The 17,973-nt window shown below is 47.8% G+C and overlaps 1 protein-coding gene across 1 annotated transcript in view; it reads right to left on the minus strand.

Annotated features, from left to right (window-relative positions):
• LOC138511108 (zinc finger protein 84-like) overlaps positions 1–7,696 on the minus strand; it is a 34,938-nt gene extending 27,242 nt beyond the window's left edge. The window contains exon 1 of the mRNA XM_069626591.1: positions 7,569–7,696. The gene's annotated coding sequence lies outside the window, so the exon portion shown is untranslated. The remainder of the gene's footprint in view (positions 1–7,568) is intronic.
• Positions 7,697–17,973: the final 10,277 nt, after the last annotated feature.

The following is a 17,973-nucleotide window of genomic DNA, read 5'->3' on the forward strand; positions in this document are numbered from 1 at the left end:
AGGGCCTCATTACACGGACGGCGGTAAGGGTTAACGGTCACCGTTAATGGTACCGGTGACCGTTAACCCTTACCGCCTTACTACAAGGTCCCTTTGCGGGTTGTAGACTTTAACGCCTGCTTTTTGCAAAGTCTACCGCAAAGGCACCAGGGAGCTAATTACGGTACCGCAATTTGCGGTGCCGTAATTAGCACCTTCCCCATTCCCATCATGCCCCATGGGGCAAAAATGGGAATGGGGAAGGGCAATGGGGGAATTACCGCCCCACCAACCTTGGAATAGGGCGGTAATTCCCCTTTCCTCCAAGGCGGTGCCGGTATTTTACCGGCATGGACCAAGGTGCTAATAGCACCTTGGTCCACCGCCGTCCGTGTAATGAGGCCACCATTGTCTTAACTTGTTTGAGAACTGGGATTGGGGTGCCATCGATGCTGAATGATTTGTAGCTATGTTGTAGTGAGTCAATTCTAGAGGGTGAGCCTAATATGAGTAGCTCTGTTTTGTCATCATCGAGGCAAAGGTTATTATTCGCCATCCAGATTTGTATGAGTGAATAGATTTGATTGATGAGAAGAGAATCTTGCTTGTGATTGCCTGTTAGTGGAATAAGGATCTGGGTGTCATCTGCGAAGTTGGTGTAGATGACACCCATGGAGTCCAGAGCCGCAAAAAGAATACAAGAAAGGGTAGAGCGGTGGAACAATGCAAACTACTATCTGATAGCGAGAGAGGATACAAGTCCCTATGCAAGAAAAGGGAGAGCGGCTCAACCCTGCAATCTACCATCTGATAGCGAGAGAGTATACAAGTCCCTATACAAGAAAAGGGTGAGTGGCTGACCCATGAAATGTAACATCCGATAGCGAGAGAGTATACAAGCCCCTACACAAGAAAGGGGAGAGTGGCTCAACCCTGCAAACTACCACCTGATAGCTAGAGAGTATACAAGCCCTTACACAAGAAAGGGGAGAGCGGCTCAACCCTGAAAACTACCACCTGATAGCGAGAGAGTATACAAGTCCCTATACAAGAAAAGGGAGAGCGGCTCAACCCTGCAAACTACCATCTGATAGCGAGAGAGTATACAAGTCCCTATACAAGAAAAGGGAGAGCGGCTGAACCCTGCAAACTACCATTTGATAGCAAGAGAGCATACAAGTCCCTATACAAGAAAAGGGGGAGTGGCTGACCCATGAAATGTAACATCCGATAGCGAGATAGTATACAAGCCCCTACACAAGAAAGGGGAGAGTGGCTCAACCCTGCAAACTACCACCTGATAGCTTGAGAGTATACAAGCCCTTACACAAGAAAGGGGAGAGCGGCTCAACCCTGAAAACTACCACCTGATAGCGAGAGAGTATACAAGTCCCTATACAAGAAAAGGGAGAGCGGCTCAACCCTGCAAACTACCATCTGATAGCGAGAGAGTATACAAGTCCCTATACAAGAAAAGGGAGAGCGGCTCAACCCTGCAAACTACCATTTGATAGCAAGAGAGCATACAAGTCCCTATACAAGAAAAGGGAGAGTGGCTGACCCATGCATTGCACCATCTGATAGCGAGAGAGTATACAAGTCCCTATACAAGAAAAGGGAGAGCAGCTGAACCATGCATTGCACCATCTGATAGCGAGAGAATATACAAGACCCTATACAAGAAAAGGGAGAGCGGCTGAACCCTGCAAACTACCATCTCATAGCGAGAGAGCATAAAAGTCCCTATACAAGAAAAGGCAGAGCAGCTCAACCCTGCAAACTACCATCTGATAGTGAGAGAGTATGCAAGTCCCTATACAAGAAAAGGGACAGCGGCTCAACCCTGTAAACTACCATTTCATAGCGAGAGAGTATACAGGTCCCTATACAAGAAAAGGGCGAGCAGCTCAACCCTGCAAACTACCATCTGACAGCGAGAGAGTATACAAGTCCCTATACAAGAAAAGGGCGAGCAGCTCAACCCTGCGTACTACCATCTGATAGCGAGAGAGTATACATGTCCCTATACAAGAAAACGGGGAGTGGCTCAACCCTGCAAACTACCATCTGATAGCGAGAGAGTATACAAGTCCCTATACAAGAAAAGGGAGAGTGGCTCAACCCTGTATACTACCATCTGATAGTGAGAGAGTATACAAGCCCCTATACAAGAAAAGGGAGAGTGGCTCAACCCTGCAAACTTCCATCTGATAGCGAGAGAGTATACAAGTCCCCATACAAGAAAAGTGGGAGTGGCTGACCCATGAAATGTAACGTCCGATAGCGAGAGAGTATACAAGTCCCTATACAAGAAAAAGGAGAGTGGCTGACCCATGCAATGTATCATCTGATAGCGAGAGAGTATACAAGTCCCTATACAAGAAAAGGGAGAGTGGCTGAACCATGCAATGGAACATCTGATAGCGAGAGAGTATACAAGCCCCTATACAAGGAAAGGGAGAGTGGCTGACCCGGGCAATATACCACCTGGAAGCACTTTTTGACATTACCAGCAAGATTATTGCATATATTTTAATTACTAAATTAAATCAGGAGGAAAGAGAATAAGTATTGCTCCAGTGTCAGATTGGAGTAAAAAAAAAAAAAGAAAAAAAATCAATGGGGCGACCATCAATGGGCCTATTGACAGCCTTAAAAATAGACTCTCCCGGTAAGCTATCGACATGGAACTCTTCCTGTGCTGGATTACAGTTGCTAAAATATGGCTGGACACAATGTTTAAATTCGATGGCTATCATCAATGTCTATTGGAATTCAAAAGACATAATAGACAGATTTTATGACTAAAATTGGGGATATTTTTGAAGAAATAGAATTACCCAAATATTGCTCGTTGTGGATCTTAATATACAGTGCATAGAGGTGGGCTAAAAAAGAAATCTATCTCCTTGAGCGAGGGGCATGGATAAAATACATGAAACACTGTAACATGACGACGTTAAATGGTTGCATCAAAGGTGATGTCCCACCTCATTACACCTGGAAGAGAGAATCAATGCAAAGCATTATTGATTACGCCTTCATATCTAGCAAATCTCTTGACATAACAAATGTTACGGTTGTCCCTACTAACCTAAGTGACCATAACATATTAGTTATAACAGTAAAAATATCTAAGCAACCTTCTAGTACTTACAATACATACGCTACAGACAGTAGTCCAGGTCTAAATCGCATTAAATGGAAGGAGAATAAACGTAATAAGTAGTTAACTGAGTTGCAACATAACCCTAATAAACATTACGTTGACGTATTGCACTGTTTTAAATCAACAAACAAAAATAATGGACGATTAAGAGATAAAATGACTTATAGCTATGATAAAATTATCATAGATGAAAAAAGGAAAATGCCTAAAGCCACAAATAATATTCAAGTTTGCCAAACCTGTTGATTATACAGCTGCTGTACGATGGATAAAAAACAAATACACACATTTTGTTACACAACATATACGGCACAAAAACAAGAACAAAATGAAAATATGATACGAGCCTTAGCGACCAAATCCAGTGCTCGTATTTGGGATTTGTTGCACGAATGTGAAGGGATGACGACATTGTCTCATTCGATTAACCCTATTGACGAGCAGACATGGACAAAATACTTTTCTGATTTGCTCTATAATAAGCTGGAATCATATGACCAATCAATTGTGCCTATAAAAGATCAATCTTATTTTGTAATAGATAAAGATGAATTCAAAGACATCATTTAAAAATGTAGCAATTCCAGAGCCTTGGGCTCTGATGGCATTGCTAATGCCACCATCCAAAGGAATTTGGGCAAGTGGTCTGGAATACTACAACAGATATACTACAGAATAGGGAAGACTGGCATGATACCCGACTCTTGGAAAGAGTCAATTATTCTGCCAGTTTTCAAAAAAGATGATCGTCTCAATCCTCAAAACTATCGTCCACTGACCTTGATGGACTCAGCGGCGAAGATCTATGCTAGAATATTACTATCAAAATGTAATAAATGGCACAGAATGAACAAGGTATTAGATACTAAACAAGCAGGTTTTACAGCAGGTATAGGCACCCTACTTAACCTTCACATCCTACAAGACTTAAAGCATCAAGCGCGAGCTCATAAAAAAACCCTTATATATGCTATTTGTGGACTATAAGCAAGCATTTGATTCAGTTGATAAGCTAGCCTTGTGGGATAAGTTAACAGCGATGTCCAGCTTTATTACTAAACAAAATTCTACAGTTTTATACAGGTACATCTTTAAGAGTCAAATTGAACAGGGAGGGCCTGCTAACAGCTCCAATAAAAACGAATGTAGGCCTTAGACAGGGATGTTTGCTGGCTTCAACACTTTTTAATTTTTATATTCATGACATACCAGACTATTTTGAAAAGGTCAGGGCTTTCCCACCGCGATTAAATCAAATAGTGGTTCAATATTTACTCTATGCTAATGACTTACTAATAATAGACCAGACGCCCATAGGTCTGGCGAGATTATTAGATGGTCTAAAATGTCATGCTAAGTATAACAACATGGGGGGAAGAAGATCAGGTGCGGCCAGAGGGCAGGGACAGCAGGAGCAGCCAGGGGGGGGGGAGAGAGCAGGAGCGGTCAGAGGGGGGGAGAGAGCAGGAGTAGCCAGAGGGCAGGGGAAAGAAGAGCAGGTGCGGCCAGAGGGCGGGCGAAAAGCAGGAGCAGCCAGAGGGCAGACGGGCAGGGGGGGGGATAGAAAGAGCAGGTGTCCGGCCAGAGGGCGGGCGGGCAGGGGGTGAGAGAAAGAGCTGGTGTCCGGCCAGATGGCAGGCGGGCAGGGGGGGGAGAAGAGCAGGAGTGGCCAGATGGCGGGGGGAGAGCAGGAGCGGTCTGCAGGAGGGGGGAGCAGCCAAAGGGGGGGGGAGAGCAGGAATAGCCAGAGTGCGGGGGAAAGAAGAGCAGGTGCGGCCAGAGGGCGGGCGAAAAGCAAGTGCGGCCAGAGGGAGTGGGGTGGGGGGAGAAGAGCAGATGCAGCCAGAGGACGGGAGTGCAGGGTGGGGGAGAGCAGGAGCAGCCGGGGGGGGGGAGAAAGCAGGAGCGGCCAGGGTGGGGGGGGAGAAAGCAGACACGGTCTGCAGGAGGGGGGAGCAGGAGCAGCCAAAGGGGGGGGAGAGAGCAGGAGTAGCCAGAGAGCGGGGGAAATAAGAGCAGGTGCGGCCAGAGGGTGGGCAAAACGGAGGAGCGGCCAGAGTGTGGGCGGGCAGAGGGCGGGCGAAAAGGAGGAGTGGCCAGATGTTGTGGGGAGGGGGGAGAAGAGCAGGTGTGTCCAGGTGGTAGGCGGGCTGGGTGGGAGAGCAGGAGCGGTCTGCAAGAGGGGGGGCAGGAGCAGCCAGATGGGGGGAAGAGAGCAGGAGTAGCCAGATGTTGTGGGGAGGGGGGAGAAGAGCAGGTGTGGCCAGGTGGTAGGCGGGCGGGGGGAGAGCAGGAGGGGGGTAGAGAGCAGGAGCGGTCTGCAAGAGGGGGGGCAGGAGTAGCCAGAGGAAAGAAGAGCAGGTCCGGCCAGAGGGCGTTTGGGCAGGGGGGGGAGAGAAAGAGCAGGTGTCCGGCCAGAGGGTGGGCGGGCGGGGGGTAGAGAAAGAGCAGGTGTCCTGCCAGGGGGCGGGCGGGCAGATGGGGGGAGAGAAAGAGCAGGTCCGGCCAGAGGGTGGGCGGGCAGATGGGAGGGGAGAGAAAGAGCAGGTGTCCGGCCAGAGGGTGGGCGGGCGGGGGGGAGACAAAGAGCAGGTGACTGGCCAGAGGGCGGAGGGCAGAGGGGGGAGACAAAGAGCAGGTGTCCAGCCAGAGGGCGGGCGGGCAGGGGGGGGAGAGAAAGAGCAGGTGTCTGGCCAGAGGGCGGGCGGGTGGGGGGGGGGAGAGAAAGAGCAGGTGTCCAGCCAGAGGGTGGGCGGGCAGATGGGGGGAAGAGAAAGAGCAGGTCTCCGGCCAGAGGGTGGGCGGACAGGGGGGGATAGAAAGAGCAGGTGTCCGGCCAGAGGGCATGGACGGGCGGACAGGGGGGGAGAGAAAAAGCAGGTGTCCGGCCAGAGGGCGCCGACGGGCCGGCGAGAGAAAGAGCAGGTGTCCGGCCAGAGGGCGCGGACAGGCGGGCGGGGGGAGAGAAAAAGCTGGTGTCCGGCCAGAGGGCGCGGACAGGCGGGCAGGGGGGGGGGAGAAAAAGCTGGTGTCCGGCCAGAGGGCGCGGACGGGCGGGCAGCGGGGGAGAGAAAGAGCAGGTGTCCGGCCAGAGGGTGGGCGGGCAGATGGGGGGGAAGAGAAAGAGCAGGTGTCCAGCCAGAGGATGGGCGGGCAGGGGGAGGAGAGAAAGAGCAGGTGTCCGGCCAGAGGGTGGGTGGGTAAGGGGGGCGAGAAAGAACAGGTGTCCGACCAGAGGGCGCGGACGGGCAGGCGGGGGGGCAAGAAAAAGCTGGTGTCTGGCCAGAGGGCGCGGACGGGCGGGCAGCGGGGGAGAGAAAGAGCAGGTGTCCGGCCAGACGGGGAGAGAAAGAGCAGGTGGCCGGCCACAGGGCGGGCGGGCGGGCAGAGGGGGAGAGAAAGAGCAGGTGTCTGGCCAGAGGGCGGGCAGGCAGGGGGGGAGAGAAAGAGCAGGTGTCTGGCCAGAGGGCGGGCAGGCAGGGGGGGAGAGAAAGAGCAGGTGTCTGGCCAGAGGGCGGGCAGGCAGGGGGGGAGTGAAAGAGCAGGAGCAGTAAGAGGGTGGGGGGGAGAGAGCAGGAGCGGCCTGCAATGGTGGGGGAGAGAACAGGAGCAACCTGCAAGTGGGGGTGGGGCAAGAGAGCATGAGCGGCCAGAGGGGGGAAAGAGAGCAGGAGCGGTCAGGGGATGGGGAGAGACCAGGAGCAGCCAGAGGGCGGGGGTAGAAGAGCAGGAGTAGACAGACGGTGAGGGGGGGGAAGAGAGCAGGAGCGGTCAGAGTGGGAGAGCAGGAGTGGTTAGAGGGGTGAGCATGAGCAACCAGAGGAAAGGGGGAGCGGCCAGGGGAAGCTGGAGCGGCCAGTGGGGGGACAGGAGTGGGTGGGGGAGGGTCAGGAGTGGCCAGGGAGAGCAGGAGTGGCCAGGGAGAGCAGGAGTGGCTGGGGGGGTCAGGAGTGGCTTGGGGGGGCAGGAGTGGCTAGGGGGGGCAGGAGTGGCTAGGGGGGGCAGGAGTGGCTAGGGGGGACAGGAGTGGCTAGGGGGGACAGGAGTGGCTAGGGGGGACAGGAGTGGCTAGGGGGGACTGGCTAGGGGGGACAGGAGTGGCTAGGGGGGACAGGAGTGGCTAGGGGGACAGGAGTGGCTAGGGGGGACAGGAGTGGCTAGGGCAGAGCAGGAGTGGCTGGGGGTCAGGAGCGGCTAGGGAAGGTCAGGAGTGGCCAGGGGGCAGGAGTGGTTGGGGGGGCTGGAGTGGCTAGGGGGTGCAGTAGTGGTGGGGGGGGAGCAGGAGTGTGAACATATGTGGAAGAGGATTGCGGGGCAGACACCCTCTGTCCTAAACGTGGGGGACCGGGAAGGGGATATATTAGCCCAGAACTCAGAATAAACGCTAGAATGGTCTGGGGGGGAATAATAAAAATCTCACCTCCCACTTCCGGAGAAGGTGACCACGGGCCTCTGACCCACCCGCAGTGCATGGACGGTGTCTCTACAATGCGCATGCTCAGAAGGTGCACACATGTTCCTGCGCATGCTCTCAGACTATGAAATGCCGCGGCTCCACCCTGCGCATGCTCTTATCCTATCATAGGGCCGACTCAACTTAACGCATGCTCCTAGCCTATCAGGAACTTATCGTACTTTGCGCATGCTCGTAGCCTATCAGGAAAACTATCTCTACTCTGCGCATTCTCCTAGTTTATCAGGAACCTTATCTCTACTCTGCGCATGCTCCTAGCTTATCAGGAAAGTATCTCAACTCTGCGCATGCTCCTAGCCTAATAGTTAAAGGTATCTCTACTCTGCGCTTGCTTCTAGCCTATCAAGAAAAATTATCTCTACTCTGCGCATGCTCCTAGTATAACAGGGACCATCTCTACTTTGCGCATGCTCCTAGTTTAACAGAAATGTATCTCTACTCTGCGCATGCTCCTAGCCTATCAGGAAACCTATCTCTACTCTGCGCATTCTCCTAGCCTAATAGTTAAACCTATCTCTATTCTGCGCATGCTCCTAGCCTATCACTGTCGCGTGATTCATTCTGCGCATGCTCTTCCCCGTGAGCCGAGTCTATCCACTCTGCGCATGCGTCTGCTTTCTTGCGCGAGCCCGTCCCTCAGTAATGACCAATCAGGACGTGTCATACACCGGGGTTCACTCAATCGCACATTCAATGACGTCACGTTTATTAACATTTTACTCCTCTCCCCCCCCCCCCCCGCCCCCCGCATTTCAGGTGGTGGGAGCGCATGGTGCGAGGTTCCCTGCAATCAATAAAGCAATGGATGATTTATGGGGGGGCCAACAACACACATTAGTTTACAGGAAGTGGATCCCGAGCATTTAGCACTTTGCCTGGTTCCATGCAGCGTACTTTGCGCACGTGGGTTCCCCCCCATTTCCACCTTTATGATAACATTAGTGCTGAAGGCATTGTGGACACACACACGTGCATGCTTGCCACACGTAACTAAACTCCCCAGCCTGCAGGACTGTTCTGCACGCACACACACGTGCATGCGTGCCACACATAACTAAACTTCCCAGCCTGCTCTGCATACATGCCAACATTCTGTGACCAAAAATCTGTAGGAATCTTAAAGTTTCAAAAATAGTCAGGCGAGGAGGTAATGATAGGAATAGGGCGCGTCAGCAGCCCATTGTCATTGAATGAGCCCGCCGCCACGGTGCATTCAATGACAATGAGGCACCTGCCACGCCTTCTGCCACCACGCCAGCTCGGGGGAGCCCTTGAAAGACTCCCCCAAGCTAGCGTGGTGGGGGGCTAATGGCGTCTTTTGTCAAAGGCACCCGCGGCGGAGGGGCGCCCTTAGCCCACCGCCGTGGGCGCCTTTTACATCAAAAGCCTGCATGCTGTGCCTTCTCCCACTACGCCAGCTCGGGGGAGCCCTTGAAAGACTCCCCCGAGCTGGCGTGGACAAAAAAAAAATATTTTAAAAAAAAGATCAATTTTTTTTTTTAACTAAAAAAATCGGTAGGTGGTAGGACTGCTTAAAAAGCGGTATCCTACTGCCTAAATCGGTAGGGTTGGCAAGTATGCTGCAGGACTGTTCTGCACATGCACGCTCACACACGTGCATGCTTGCCACACGTAACTAAACTTCCCAGCCTGCAGGACTGTTCTGCACACAGGGAACTGAAGTGTTAGATTAGAATCATCAAGGCTCTGTGCACAGCAAGAGCCCTGCACCCCCATATTCTGCATCTGTATTTACATCATCACATGACTTAAGAGGCAAACCATAGGTTGTCATAAAAACATGCGAGAGCAAAAGAGTGTGATTATAGCTGTGATTGTCTTCCTGCTAAGTGGCAAATTCCAGTAGCAGCCTGGACACAAACGTGAATCTAAACAACCTCATTGGGATTTTAAACCTGTATCCAGAGTGAAATAAAAGGCACTGCAGTGTGAGGGCGTCATTGGCAGGGGGCATTATTCCACGCAGCGTGCAGTCTTATGTGGCCCTCCTATCATCAGCCAGCATTTGCACATCCTAGGGGACAACAGTCCTTCCCCAGGCACAGGGTGCCTGGACCAGCAACCTTTACTAGCTCTTTCTGTCATGCTTTGATAACACAAAGCAAACCTCAGGGGGAGCGGCTGTGCTTCCCACAGGGGTGAACTATCACAAGAAACAGTGTGAAGTTCAGCTGGGAAGGATTAAGAGAACGCATCCTTCTGCAGAGGAGGTAAGTGGGGACCTTTAACAGCCCCGGGCAGGCTCTGTGCGAAACGCAGGACCCATCTCACTAAATTGTCACAGTCCCGCAAAATACGGGATGGTTGGCCACCCTAAATGAAAATCGCTGAAAACAGACCCTTTATCTGCAATGTCATGTAATACTTGTATTTATCCATCGTAAACTTAACGAAATATCACCATTGGAAAGAATTCCCCCTTTATCCAGTGTGGATAACAGTGCAGAATGAGACAGCTCTGGTGTGACCATCTCTTGTGCGCCCTCTCCTAAAAAAGTAATCTGCTGACGCTTCTTGCCCGGCTAACTATCGCCCTATCGCACCCCTTTTTTGGGCAAACTCATGGAGAATCTGGTTATCCCCCAACAAACCCTCCACACAAAAAGGGCTGACTGCCTCCGTGACCGCAAATCCAGTTTCAGGTCATCCAGAGGTACGGAAACTGCTCTCCTGAACACCTTTGACGACCTACTTTCTAACTTGGACTCCAGCACTCCCTCTGTTCTTATCCTGCTCGATCTTTCTTCTGCCTTTGACACAGTCAACAACTACATCCTCATAAATCATCTCCCTGATACCTTAGGCATCACGGACAGGACACTGGCGTGGCTGACCTCCTTCCTTTCAGACAGACCATCCCAAGTGCCAATGGCTCTTTTTCTCTGTTCCACCTCACTCTCTACCTGTTGCGTCCCTCAGGGCTCTCTACTATCGCCATGGGTCTTCAACCTCTACCTAGCCTACACTTGATCCCGACCTTCTCCCCTCATTTCCAGTGTTATGTGTTATGTAGACGGCACATAGCTCTCCTTTAATCTGCCACCCTCTGCATCCTCTCCTTTCTCATACCTGACTTCCTGCCTGCTATTCAGGCATGGTTCTCTGTCAATGATCTCTGCCTTAATGCCAGTAAGACAGCGATCCTTCTAATTGGGAGGTCCTGCTCCTTGCCCCACCCTCCCCCACTCTTGGCCAACCCTCCTTTGGGCCCTCTCCCCTCAACCACCTGTGAGGCAAAAACTCTTTCCACACGTCACGGACCTTGCCAAGAAGTCCAACTTTTAGCTTCACCATCTCAGAGGCATTCTACCTTTCCTCACCTTCCCCCAGAAGCTCAACATCTCCAGAGCCCTGATTCTCTCTAGGCTGCACTACTGCAACAGCCTCTTCCTCAATCTGCCCCTTTTCTCGCTTCGTCCCCTTCAACTAATCCATAATAGGACTGCAAGATTTATCCTTGGCCTCAAGCCCAGGGACCGCATCTCTCCAGCCCTAAAATCTCCCCACTGGCTCCTGGTGACGACATGGATCCAATTCAAGACCCTTTGCATCATCCACAAGGCTGTCTGGGGCCTGGGACCTCTCTACATCGAGCCTTTTTCCCTAAATACCTCCCAGCTAGAGTACTTCGGTCCTCTAGCTCCAACTCTCTGCAGGTCAAACGTTTCACCAAGCAGAGATTGAAAGGTAGATCCCTTTCCTCAGCTGGTACTTCCCTCTGTAACAACCTCCCTGCCCCTCTCAGAGTTGAGCCGGATATACTTAAGTTCTGGAAACATTTCAAGACTTTCCTTTTTTCTGCTTCCTTCCCTCTCCCCTTCCTGTGCAAATGTCCCTCTGCCGCTGCTACTGTGGCCTGGTCCCTTCAAAGTCATTCAGGGGCCAGACCACCCACCTACCATTCCTCCCAGCAATCTTTGCCAGCACTTGCCCTTGGGCACCCTTCCCTAGACTGCCCTAACCTGGTCCACCTTGTCCACTGCACTCATACTCCATTCCCCACTATCTCCCCTTGAACTTGTGGTCTTGCCCCCCCCAGCACTTGCTCACCCCCTCCCTTTGAGCACCCCACTCCTGCACTTCTTCCACTCCACCTCCTGCACATATTTATTTATTTATTTGATTTATTTATAGTTTTTGTAGCATGCAAAATTGCCTGTGGGCCTCAAAGCGCAGATAGTTATGTACAAGACTTAAGACATAAAGAGAAGGATCGGCATGGAGGAAAGGCCAACCTAAGCTTTAATAAGGAGCCAAATTGAAGACAAAGGTCTTAACACCCTTTTTAAAGGAGGTGAGTGAATTTTCCTGCCCGCGATGAAGGGTTAACTTGTTCCAGGCTGCTTGTGCTTGAACATCAAATGTTGTACCACCAAATCTCGTAAGCTTGAATCTTGGCTGTGTACGTTTTGTAGTATTAAATGAGCATTGGGGATGGCTGGACATAAGAGGAGTCAGCCGATCGCATAGATGTTGTGCAGAGTGCTTGTTAGAACATTTATAGGTCAATGATAGAATCTTGTGCATGACCAGATGTTTAACTGGCAGCCAATGGAGTTCCCGTTTGGCCTCAGTTACATGATCTTTTTGAAGAGACCGAAAATGGCTCTTACGGCTCGATTCTGACCAACTTGAAGCACATTGAGGTTAGCTTTGGAGGTTCCTGCAAGAAGACTATTACCATGATCAAGATGGGAGTAAATCAGAGCTGTAGCCGGAAGGGCACTGTTGTTTGGAGAAATGTATGGATGAATATAGTTGAGCAGTTTAATAGTGTATCCACAAGCTGCTTGAACTTGGGCCACATGACTTGGAATGAGCCGGTGGCACGGGGAGGTCAGACGCCAGTAATTTATTCAGAGTCTGGCGGAAACACGTCGGTAGCACCGGCAGGGTACCGCCGGACTCGGAATGAAGCCCAGTGTGTCAAAACCAAATTTAAAATGTGTCCTGCCTTATGGGTGAGGGCAGGGAATCCAATAGAGCACAGTGCTAGCAGAAGGGAGGTAGTTTTTTTATCCATGGGATCATTAGCCCAAAGATTAAAGTCACCAAGGACAATGACGGGTGTATTGGCTTTAGTGAAAGACGTGAGCATATTCATAGTATAACATGTCTAAAGGAGAGCCCTATATAATGAAGTCACCCAGGACAATGACAGGTGTATTGGCTTTAGTGAAAGACGTGAGCATATTCATAGTATAACATGTCTAAAGGAGGGCCGCTATATAATTAAGTCACCCAGGACAATGACAGGTGTATTGGCTTTAGTGAAAGACGTGAGCATATTCATAGTATAACATGTCTAAAGGAGGGCATTATATAATGAAGTCACCCAGGACAATGACGGGTGTATTGGCTTTAGTGAAAGACGTGAGCATATTCATAGTATAACGTGTCTAAAGGAAGGCAGTATATAATAAAGTCACCCAGGACAATGACAGGTGTATTGGCTTTAGTGAAAGACCTGAGCATATTCATAGTATAACATGTCTAAAGGAGGGCATTATATAATGAAGTCACCCAGGAAAATGACGGGTGTATTGGCTTTAGTGAAAGACGTGAGCATATTCATAGTATAACGTGTCTAAAGGAAGGCAGTATATAATAAAGTCACCCAGGACAATGACAGGTGTATTGGCTTTAGTGAAAGACGTGAGCATATTCATAGTATAACATGTCTAAAGGAGGGTGGTATATAATAAAGTCACCCAGGACAATGACAGGTGTATTGGCTTTAGTGAAAGACGTGAGCATATTCATAGTGTCACATGTCTAAAGGAGGGCGCTATATAATAAAGTCACCCAGGACAATGACAGGTGTATTGGCTTTAGTGAAAGACGTGAGCATATTCATAGTATAACATACATAAAGGAGGCCGCTATATAATAAAGTCACCCAGGACAATGACAGGTGTATTGGCTTTAGTGAAAGACGTGAGCATATTCATAGTATAACATACATAAAGGAGGCCGCTATATAATAAAGTCACCCAGGACAATGACAGGTGTATTGGCTTTAGTGAAAGACGTGAGCATATTCATAGTATAACATGTCTAAAGGAGGGCGGTATATGATAAAGTCTCCCAGGACAATGACAGGTGTATTGGCTTTAGTGAAAGACGTGAGCATATTCATAGTATAACATACATAAAGGAGGCCGCTATATAATAAAGTCACCCAGGACAATGACAGGTGTATTGGCTTTAGTGAAAGACGTGAGCATATTCATAGTATAACATGTCTAAAGGAGGGCGCTATATAATTAAGTCACCCAGGACAATGACAGGTGTATTGGCTTTAGTGAAAGACTTGAGCATATTCATAGTATAACATGTCTAAAGGAGGGTGGTATATAATAAAGTCACCCAGGACAATGACAGGTGTATTGGCTTTAGTGAAAGACGTGAGCATATTCATAGTGTCACATGTCTAAAGGAGGGCGCTATATAATAAAGTCACCCAGGACAATGACAGGTGTATTGGCTTTAGTGAAAGACGTGAGCATATTCATAGTATAACATACATAAAGGAGGCCGCTATATAATAAAGTCACCCAGGACAATGACAGGTGTATTGGCTTTAGTGAAAGACGTGAGCATATTCATAGTATAACATACATAAAGGAGGCCGCTATATAATAAAGTCACCCAGGACAATGACAGGTGTATTGGCTTTAGTGAAAGACGTGAGCATATTCATAGTATAACATGTCTAAAGGAGGGCGGTATATAATAAAGTCACCCAGGACAATGACAGGTGTATTGGCTTTAGTGAAAGACGTTAGCATATTCATAGTATAACGTGTCTAAAGGAGGGCGGTATATGATAAAGTCTCCCAGGACAATGACAGGTGTATTGGCTTTAGTGAAAGACGTGAGCATATTCATAGTATAACATACATAAAGGAGGCCGCTATATAATAAAGTCACCCAGGACAATGACAGGTGTATTGGCTTTAGTGAAAGACGTGAGCATATTCATAGTATAACATGTCTAAAGGAGGGCGCTATATAATTAAGTCACCCAGGACAATGACAGGTGTATTGGCTTTAGTGAAAGACTTGAGCATATTCATAGTATAACATGTCTAAAGGAGGGCACTATATAATAAAGTCACCCAGGACAATGACGGGTGTATTGGCTTTAGTGAAAGACGTGAGCATATTCATAGTGTAACATGTCTAAAGGAGGGCGCTATATAATAAAGTCACCCAGGACAATGACAGGTGTATTGGCTTTAGTGAAAGACGTGAGCATATACATAGCATAACGTGTCTAAAGGAGGGCTGTATATAATAAAGTCACCCAGGACAATGACAGGTGTATTGGCTTTAGTGAAAGACGGGAGCATATTCATAGTATAACGTGTCTAAAGGAGGGCACTATATAATAAAGTCACCCAGGACAATGACAGGTGTATTGGCTTTAGTGAAAGACGTGAGCATATTCATAGTGTAACGTGTCTAAAGGAGGGCGCTATATAATAAAGTCACCCAGGACAATGACAGGTGTATTGGCTTTAGTGAAAGACCTGAGCATATTCATAGTATAACATGTCTAAAGGAGGGCGGTATATAATAAAGTCACCCAGGACAATGACAGGTGTATTGGCTTTAGTGAAAGACGTGAGCATATTCATAGTATAACATGTCTAAAGGAGGGCGTTATATAATGAAGTCACCCAGGACAATGACAGGTGTATTGGCTTTAGTGAAAGACGTGAGCATATTCATAGTATAACTGTCTAAAGGAGGGCGCTATATAATTAAGTCACCCAGGACAATGACAGGTGTATTGGCTTTAGTGAAAGACATGAGCACAATGACAGGTGTATTGGCTTTAGTGAAAGACGTGAGCATATTCATAGTATAACATGTCTAAAGGAGGGCGGTATATAATAAAGTCACCCAGGACAATGACAGGTGTATTGGCTTTAGTGAAAGACGTGAGCATATTCATAGTATAACATGTCTAAAGGAGGGCGTTATATAATGAAGTCACCCAGGACAATGACAGGTGTATTGGCTTTAGTGAAAGACGTGAGCATATTCATAGTGTAACATGTCTAAAGGAGGGCGCTATATAATAAAGTCACCCAGGACAATGACAGGTGTATTGGCTTTAGTGAAAGACGTGAGCATATTCATAGTATAACATGTCTAAAGGAGGGCGCTATATAATAAAGTCACCCAGGACAATGACAGGTGTATTGGCTTTAGTGAAAGACGTGAGCATATACATAGCATAACGTGTCTAAAGGAGGGCACTATATAATAAAGTCACCCAGGACAATGACAGGTGTATTGGCTTTAGTGAAAGACGTGAGCATATTCATAGTGTAACGTGTCTAAAGGAGGGCGCTATATAATAAAGTCACCCAGGACAATGACAGGTGTATTGGCTTTAGTGAAAGACGTGAGCATATTCATAGTATAACATGTCTAAAGGAGGGCGTTATATAATAAAGTCACCCAGGACCCTGATAGGTGTATTGGCTTTAGTGAAAGACGTGAGCATATTCATAGTATAACATGTCTAAAGGAGGGCGGTATATAATAAAGTCACCCAGGACAATGACAGGTGTATTGGCTTTAGTGAAAGACGTGAGCATATTCATAGTATAACATGTCTAAAGGAGGGCGCTATATAATTAAGTCACCCAGGACAATGACAGGTGTATTGGCTTTAGTGAAAGACGTGAGCATATTCATAGTATAACATGTCTAAAGGAGGGCGGTATATAATAAAGTCACCCAGGACAATGACAGGTGTATTGGCTTTAGTGAAAGACGTGAGCATATTCATAGTATAACATGTCTAAAGGAGGGCGTTATATAATAAAGTCACCCAGGACCCTGATAGGTGTATTGGCTTTAGTGAAAGACGTGAGCATATTCATAGTATAACATGTCTAAAGGAGGGCGCTATATAATTAAGTCACCCAGGACAATGACAGGTGTATTGGCTTTAGTGAAAGACGTGAGCATATTCATAGTATAACATGTCTAAAGGAGGGCGCTATATAATTAAGTCACCCAGGACAATGACAGGTGTATTGGCTTTAGTGAAAGACGTGAGCATATTCATAGTATAACATGTCTAAAGGAGGGCGGTATATAATAAAGTCACCCAGGACAATGACAGGTGTATTGGCTTTAGTGAAAGACGTGAGCATATTCATAGTGTAACATGTCTAAAGGAGGGCGCTATATAATTAAGTCACCCAGGACAATGACAGGTGTATTGGCTTTAGTGAAAGACGTGAGCATATTCATAGTGTAACATGTCTAAAGGAGGGCGCTATATAATTAAGTCACCCAGGACAATGACAGGTGTATTGGCTTTAGTGAAAGACGTGAGCATATTCATAGTATAACATGTCTAAAGGAGGGCATTATATAATGAAGTCACCCAGGACAATGACGGGTGTATTGGCTTTAGTGAAAGACGTGAGCATATTCATAGTGTAACATGTCTAAAGGAGGGGGGTATATGATAAAGTCACCCAGGACAATGACAGGTGTATTGGCTTTAGTGAAAGACGTGAGCATATTCATAGTATAACATACCTAAAGGAGGGCGCTATATAATAAATTCACCCAGGACCCTGATAGGTGTATTGGCTTTAGTGAAAGACATGAGCATATTCATAGTATAACATGTCTAAAGGAGGGCAGTATATAATAAAGTCACCCAGGACAATGACGGGTGTATTGGCTTTAGTGAAAGAAGTGAGCATATTCATAGTATAACGTGTCTAAAGGAGGGCGCTATATAATAAAGTCACCCAGGACAATGACGGGTGTATTGGCTTTAGTGAAAGACCTGAGCATATTCATAGTATAACATGTCTAAAGGAGGGCGGTATATAATAAAGTCACCCAGGACAATGACAGGTGTATTGGTTTTAGTGAAAGACGTGAGCATATTCATAGTATAACGTGTCTAAAGGAGGGCGCTATATAATAAAGTCACCCAGGACAATGACGGGTGTATTGGCTTTAGTGAAAGACCTGAGCATATTCATAGTATAACATGTCTAAAGGAGGGCGGTATATAATAAAGTCACCCAGGACAATGACAGGTGTATTGGTTTTAGTGAAAGACGTGAGCATATTCATAGTATAACATGTCTAAAGGAGGGTGGTATATAATAAAGTCACCCAGGACAATGACAGGTGTATTGGCTTTAGTGAAAGACCTGAGCATATTCATAGTATAACGTGTCTAAAGGAGGGCGGTATATAATAAAGTCACCCAGGACAATGACAGGTGTATTGGCTTTAGTGAAAGACGTGAGCATATTCATAGTGTAACAAGTCTAAA

Source organism: Ambystoma mexicanum, chromosome 6p (genome assembly GCF_040938575.1).
Source record: "Ambystoma mexicanum isolate Mex_15411 chromosome 6p, UKY_AmexF1_1, whole genome shotgun sequence".
In the NCBI taxonomy this organism is placed as follows: Eukaryota; Metazoa; Chordata; class Amphibia; order Caudata; family Ambystomatidae; genus Ambystoma; species Ambystoma mexicanum.